The 7,823-nt window shown below is 43.9% G+C and overlaps 1 pseudogene; it reads left to right on the top strand.

The window, feature by feature from the left end:
- Positions 1 to 6,654: 6,654 nt before the first annotated feature.
- On the top strand, positions 6,655 to 6,772 carry LOC124790654 (annotated as a pseudogene).
- Positions 6,773 to 7,823: the final 1,051 nt, after the last annotated feature.

The raw sequence follows: 7,823 nt of genomic DNA, 5'->3' as shown, positions 1-7,823 counted from the left end.
CTCTTCAACATGTGGAACGAGGCCCCAGGCATACGCACTGAGTGCACCTGGTGTCCTTCCCTGTCCCTTGCTGCCATTTCCCTAAGGGGTACCATCGTTTGCCATACGTTTGAACTGCCGACGATTAAACGACCCCTACCCTTTTGCGTTCTTGGCCTTGACGAACCTGTAAACAGTAAAAAGTAGTAATATTTATAAGTTGTCCTTGCTGTTTAACTTCGATCTGGTAGTTGCTGAACTGCTTCCTCTCACCGGGATCCCATTGACGTACTGCTCGAAGAAGCTGTTTTCAATAACGGTTTTGATATACTTCTTTTGTGTGTTGTGGATTAAAAGACTGTTGTCATTTTGGGGAATATCGTTTAGTTCTTTGGACCTACTGTTAAGCAAACTTTAAGGGGCCAATTAATTGGCTTGTGCCATTTATCTTAAGATGAACTCATGTGTTTTAAGCTTAGGTGGCTGCTGAAGAAACCCTTTAGCCTTGTAATTAAGATGTGTTTTGCCTTTGTTTTATTTCCATTGGCTTCTTATATTAAAGTGCATGTGCTTTAAAGGATTTTTACTGCGTGTTTTAGCAGCGGGAACTCCAAGTTCTTCCTGCTTGTCCATGTTGTAAGGCGTTGGGCTCGTACCACTAGTCCCTAGCATTTCCTTACTTGTAACATTTATGTCTCATTTTTGTGTTGTGATCCAAATTGTCATATTTGTTGTAAATTTTTAATGAAATAATTTCTTTATGGCAGTTGATATTTCAGAATATTACAAAATTTGTGTTTAACTTGAGATATTTAAAACGCTACCAAATTTCTATTGAACTTGCAAAATTTTTAAAAGCATTTAGAATTTATGATTAACTTATGAAGTTTTTAGAGGTTCCTAAATTTCTGTTTAACTTTATTTTTCAATGTTAATATTATTACCTTTTAAACAGAGGGAAAAAGGGGGCACAAGGAAAGCCTGCTATTTGGTTGGGTTTTAGAATTGCTTCCTTAATTGTTCAATGCTAATTTTTAGATTTTGCTTAGTCATTTTCTTAATTGAGTCAACTGTAAGGTAATAAGAAAATTGTGATATTATTAATAAATGATTATTTGTATACCAATCATGTTCAGTTCCTTAAGGCCCATCCGTCGTTCCAAGTTAACCAAAACGCAAGTAGTGCTTTAGTGTTTTGAGAGCCGTAGAAGAATGTTGAAAATTACGTGCACCGATAACGTAAGAAATGTAAGATATGAGCAGGTTCCCCGTGTAGTGTCACCCTTGTCCTGTTATTTTCTTTCTTGTGGCACACAGATTTAAGTGTAACGGCGCAAATGATTTATATGTATTAAAGACTCATTATGACTCTGAAAGATCAATTATATGTGACTCGTGATATAAAGACCCTCTGGATATCTCGCGGAACATTACGTGTAGTATGTACAGACTACTTCTGATTTAGGAGTTGTAGAGAATAGGATAGCAGCGGAACTGTAATTAGCGGCATTGTATAAGGTGCAATTTTGAATATCGAATTTAATTTGATTAATTATGATAGTATTTCATCTCATACGAGAGGATTATGTATCCTGAACTGTAGATATGGAGATCAATTACGAAGAAATATAATTGTATGAATGGAAACGTTTAATTCTTCGGTTATTTTAACTTCTCCCTTGAACTTTGTATCCTACGAAATCGGTAGAGCCTGCATCCCGATCGTTTATGCTCTGTTTTGAGAGATTGATTTCTGGACATTGATTCCCATGCTGCAGAGCGAGTACGTCATTGCATCCTAGTCGGCTTCCCCTCGGTGTACGGCTGTTTTAAGAATTTTCAGAGTCGGCGATCGCCGTTGTTCTTCAGAGCCAAAATATTTTATTCCAGATGCTGACATCGACATCGAGAGGCAGACAGAGTATTATTATGAACAGTAACTTGTAATCACTTTGTTTTATAAATTTGAGAATTCAACTAATAATTAATTTTGTACCTGGAACTGTGGGAGATAATTGTGTTAAAATATTGGGGAAGCGACATCTCTCGACCAAAAGTTTCCATTCAAGTAACTAGAGAGCCGCAGACTCGGTGTAGAACGGAACATAATAAAAACACACACATGACATACAGGGCTATTACAAATGATTGAAGCTATTTCATAAATTCACTGTATCTCCATTCATTGACATACGGTCACGACACACTACAGATACATAGAAAACTCATGAAGTTTTGTTCGGCTGAAGCCGCACTTCAGGTTTCTGCTGCCAGAGCGCTCGAGAGCGCAGTGAGACAAAATGGCGACAGGAGCCGAGAAAGCGTATGTCGTGCTTGAAATGCACTCACATCAGTCAGTCATAACAGTGCAACGACACTTCAGGACGAAGTTTAACAAAAATCCACCAACTGCTAACTCCATTCGGCGATGGTATGCGCAGTTTAGAGCTTCTGGATGCCTCTGTAAGGGGAAATCAACGGGTCGGCCTCCAGTGAGCGAAGAAACGGTTGAACGCGCGCGGGCAAGTTTCACGTGTAGCACGCGGAAGTCGACGAATAAAGCAAGCAGGGAGCTAAACGTACCACAGCCGACGGTTTGGAAAATCTTACGGAAAAGGCTAAAACAGAAGCCTTACCGTTTACAATTGCTACAAGCGCTGACACCCGATGACAAAGTCAAACGCTTTGAATTTTCGGCGCAGTGGAGATCATGATCAGCAATTCATGTCATGGCCTCCACGCTCTCCCGACTTAACCCCATGCGATTTCTTTCTGTGGGGTTATGTGAAAGATTCAGTGTTTGAACCTCCTCCACCAAGAAACGTGCCAGAACTGCGAGCTCGCTTCAACGATGCTTTAGAACTCATTGATGGGGACATGCTGCGCCGAGTGTGGGAGGAACTTTATTATCGGCTTGATGTCTGCCGAATCACTAAAGGGGCACATATCGAACATTTGTGAATGCTTAAAAAAAACTTTTTGAGTTTTTGTATGTGTGTGCAAAGCATTGTGAAAATATCTCAAATAATAAAGTTATTGTAGAGCTGTGAAATCGCTTCAATCATCTGTAATAACCCTGTATGTTACTACATAGCGATTAACCTCAGTGGTGCCATAGGGAGCTGTAGAAGGTAACTAACCTAAGGACATCACACACATCCATGCCCGAGGCAGGATTCGAACCGGCGATCGTAGCGGTCGCGCGGTTCCAGACTGTAGCGCCTAGAACCGCTAGGCCACTCCGGCCGGCAAAATATAGTCTTATTTTGCATTCTACCTGTACTTCGGATTTTAGGATGTACAGCCAATTTCAAGCTACTGATAGCATTTGACATAACCCCTCGTTAAAACCGTTTACACTGTTTGCGTCCGTTAAATTTCTGGCGTATGAGCCGTATATAATGTTAGTTCTATTTTGTCCTGGCGTGTGAAGACACGTGACATAGGATCCTCATTTTTAACGTTTGTTTGTAAATATTTATTTGTGTAACCGATTTTTAAGTCTTTTTCTATGATGATCTTTGACTACTACAAATATTTTACCGAAATTACCTGCTGCGTGCAGACTGTTATTTCTGATAACTAAAATTCTTGGGGATAAATCCTCTGTCACACAAACTTAATGGTTGAATACATTATGGGAGTAGCAGTGATCAATGTGTTACAAATATTTGCTATTAAAAACAGTATTGATCACGGTTTATTTATTAAGGTGGCGGGTTTCGACCACTACTGTGGTCTTCTTCAGACCATTGAGTAGGAACGTCTTTCTGCTGGGGAATCACTACTGTAGTGAGTCTCCAGCAGAAAGAGGTTCCTACTCAATGGTCTGAAGATGACCACAGAAGTGGTCGAAACCGGTCACGTTAATAAAGAAATAGTGATCTAGACTGTTTTTAATAGCAAATTAATGGTTTTCTCTCTGTCGCCTTTAAGATTATGGTAAGCCAAGCTGAATTGTGGTTGGGGTTTCGTTGTTTTGGGGGAGGAGACCAGACACAAGCTGAGTGCTTCGAGCTTTCCTTGATGTAATTTTTTTGGTGATTAAACGAAATAAGAAGAGACCACCAATTACTTCCTTTCAATAATCGTTTATTATTTTTCAGTTTGATGCTTTGGCACTAATCATTGTCATAAAATCTCACCAAGGATTCTACCGCATTTGTTCACTGCGTTTATCGCATTCGGGTGTTCAGCGGTTCAATTCCGCGTCCGGCCATCCTGATTTAGGTTTTTCGTGATTTCCCTAAATCGCTCCAGGCAAATACAGGATGGCTCCTTTGAAAAGTCACGACCGACTTGCTTCCCCGTCCTTCCCTAATCCCATGAGACGGATGACCTCGCTGTTTGGTCTCTTCCCCCAAACAACCCCAACCCCCTCACTGTGTTTAGGACTTCGTCAAAATAAAACGTGCTCAATTATTATCTTATTTAATCAAAATATCCAAGGGTGTACTGCCGGTCTACAGTGTCCAACGGGCACAATATTTCGGCGATCATACATGTCGCCATCATCAGGTGAACTGACGGACTGAGTTCCTGTGAACGTGCCGGCACGGAGATCTGTACGCTACGGCTCCTCAGAGGGAACTGGGCTCGGTCGCGTCGGCGGCCGATTTAAATTCCCTCCGCCCGCGGCGCGCTCCCTCCGCTGTCGGTGCCCCGCGCCCCGCGCCAAGGTCGCGCGGTGGAACAGATTGCGACGGCGTCTAAGATGACGTCGGCGTGATGGCTCTGTCCGCCGTGGTCGTCACAACTATACGTTCGCTCGGTTTACTCTTGATTAACCCAATGGCTGATTCCCAAACCTTGCTAAGATTATAGCCACAGTCACGGTTTATGAGGTCGTCATTGGTGCGAATTTCGATGGCCTCTCTAACAACGCTGTCCCAGTATCTCGACGTCTGTACCAGAATCCTCGTGTGTTCATACTCCATAGCGTGATTTTCCGACAAACAATGTTCAGCGACCGCCGACTTGCTCGGATACATCAGTCGAGTGTGCTTCTGAGGTTCACGGCATCGATCCTCGACGGTACGCATCGTCTGACCAATATACGGCTTGCTACATTGACACGGAATCTGGTACACGCCGGCCTTCCTCAAACCGAGGTGATCTTTGGCACTCCCCACCAGTGCACGAGTTTTATTCGGAGGACAAAACACAGTTCCGACCCAGTTTTTCTTCAAAATGCGGGCGATTTTCCCCGAGAGTGCGCCTGTATATGGAATTAACGCAGTGCCTACCTCCTCCCTCGTGATTTCATCCATCTCCACAGGTTGTGCTGCAACTCTGAGTACCCATTTTTTTGAAATACAGTTCTCAGTTGTTCCAATTCCTGGGGTAGACTCTCTGGGTATGAAATAGTGCGCACCCTATGTACTAGAGTTTTAAGTACCCCATTCCTGTGTGAAGGGTGGTGGCAGCTGTCTGCGTGCAAATACAGATCAGTGTACGTTGTCTTCCGATACACCCATTCAAAGGAGCTCAGTCCGTCAGTTCACCTGATGATGGCGACATGTATGATCACCGAAATATTGTGCCCGTTGGACACTGTAGACCGGCAGTACATCCGTGGATATTTTTATTATCATCTACGCTGGGAGAAACTCAAGAATCACATTATCTTATTTAATCGTCATTCCTGTCCTATGCCGTCTGAAACCCTTCCACGAGTTGTTAAATAGGCTATATCGGTATCTCTATATCACTCTATCATTATTCGCTGCCTTCGTTGACCCAATCAAACTCTCTGATGCCTGCTCCCCTGCTCCCTTTGTTCCGCCCTGCTGTATTCTCCGTTCCGTTCTGCTGCCAACAGCGCTGCCTGGTTCCTCTGGCATTTCCGCTCCTCCCAGGGTTAGCGTCTGGGACATGGCACCACATTTCTACTCTCGAAAACTATGCACGACGAGAAATCTTGAACCACAGGGTACACTATTATTTTTAATTATTTCCTTTTCTTGCAGCTTCTCTTTCTTAGCAAATTTGTTCGTATGTGCTATTAAGTTTGTACAGTCATTAAGTTCCATAAAGTATTTAGATTATTCAGCAATCCGTGAGATGTGCGGATACTTGGAGGTATCCAAAGACAAGCCAGTCCCAAAATGCAGCCTGTCAACTTTGTAACCTCCGGTTTTAGTCGACGTGTTCAGCACGTTACAGAGCTTTAGAAACGCAAGGGCTTTGCAAAAAAGCGTAGAGAAGGCGCCTTTCCAGTACTTTAGTTACAGTGAGATGGTCTGAAAAGAAACAGTTTTGAATACTAGCAATCTGCTCTACTGGCTGTAATTGCCTGCTTTAAAACAAAATATAGTAGCAATGAAACTGCGGTGAAGTGGTGCTTACAAAACAAAAATTATATTTTTAACGAATCATCGTTAGCTACTTTGGCGTGGTTGCTTCATTGAGATAATTTGCTTTGGCTGTGAAATCAACAGCAACCATAATTTTCCGCAAGATACATGCTTCTTGCTCCAGAGAGAGAGAATCATCCAATGTATGTTAAATTTGCTTGTGTGCTACAGATATCTGTTTCCCGCATCCCCTCAGTCTTTTACAGTTGATTCGGTTTTATATTCAGATGTCAGGACAGAGCACAGCTTATGTCAAGGGCTGCCTTTATTTAGAACTGACAATAATGAACTATAAATTTTAAGATTCTTTGAATCGCCTGGCAACGGCCTTTCCGCAGTGGATACATCGGTTCCCGTCAGAACACCGAAGTTAAGCGCTGTCGGGCGTGGCCGGCACTTCGATGGGTGACCATCCGGGCCGCCATGAGCTGTTGCCATTTTTCGGGGTGCACTCAGCCTCGTGATGCCAACTGAGGAGCTACTCGACCGAATAGTAGCGGCTCCGGTCAAAGAAAACCATCATAACGACCGGGAGAGCGGTGTGCTGACCACATGCCCCTCCTATCCGCATCCTCATCTGAGGATGACACGGCGGTCAGATCGTCCCGATTGGCCACTTGTGGCCTGAAGACGGAGTGCTTTTGAATTGCCTGATTAACTCCAAAACTATGTGGAGGTGATTTTAATGCCCTACTGTGTGTCGTGTTGAATGCCACTGGCGCTTTGGTTGCCTCCAGATATTCCCTCCACGAGGACAGACATTGCAGCTCATATAATGAACGCGAGTGCCACCGCGGCAGAGCTTGGTTCCGGTTTGGATGGCAATTAGCAGTCAGCTATGTTGATCAGAACTTGCAACATCTCCGTGAAGACAATGCTGTGTCCACAGTCGGCACCCGTGGCACATCGTCAGCAGACGGTGGAGGAGCACTGGCGGCTCTGACGGCGGCAAAGTTTGGTGACTCGGGCTGTGCTTGGAGGAGTGGACGGATTGTTGTGTGGGCTGTTGCTGGAGTGAAACGAAGCAGGGACTCTTCGGTCGAGCCAAGTCTGACGGACCTCAAGAAACACCCAGCGTGAGACAGATGCAGAACGGCGCAACAGGCAGCATTGATGGCGCTGTTGTGTAGACAACAACCTGGTGGAGCAGTTTCTTTACACGGCAGGGAGCTCGACAATTCCAGAGAAGTTAAAGAAACAGCTTCTGATAATCTGAAAGAGTTCTATGTAAGTACCCTTGTGCTACTGCTGGTGGCAGACTACTCATTTTGTAGTTGAAGCTGTGCATTGTGTTATGTGTGAATGTGCTCTGTGTATAGCTATTTCTACAACAAAAATTCGTGAGCAGAAGCATGTGAGTCTATGTAACAGCTTGCGTACTTATGGTACACCGGCTGTGCGGTAGGGTTGTAAACTCCCCCTCACTTATCAACCTCAGTGACAGTGAGAAATTAAACCACGTGTACCTAATGGAAATTTGGGAAAAGC

The sequence above is a fragment of the Schistocerca piceifrons genome, chromosome 3, assembly GCF_021461385.2.
Source record: "Schistocerca piceifrons isolate TAMUIC-IGC-003096 chromosome 3, iqSchPice1.1, whole genome shotgun sequence".
Taxonomy (NCBI): domain Eukaryota; kingdom Metazoa; phylum Arthropoda; class Insecta; order Orthoptera; family Acrididae; genus Schistocerca; species Schistocerca piceifrons.
Note: the sequence above shows the minus strand (reverse complement) of the source record. Positions and strands in the feature narration are given on the sequence as shown.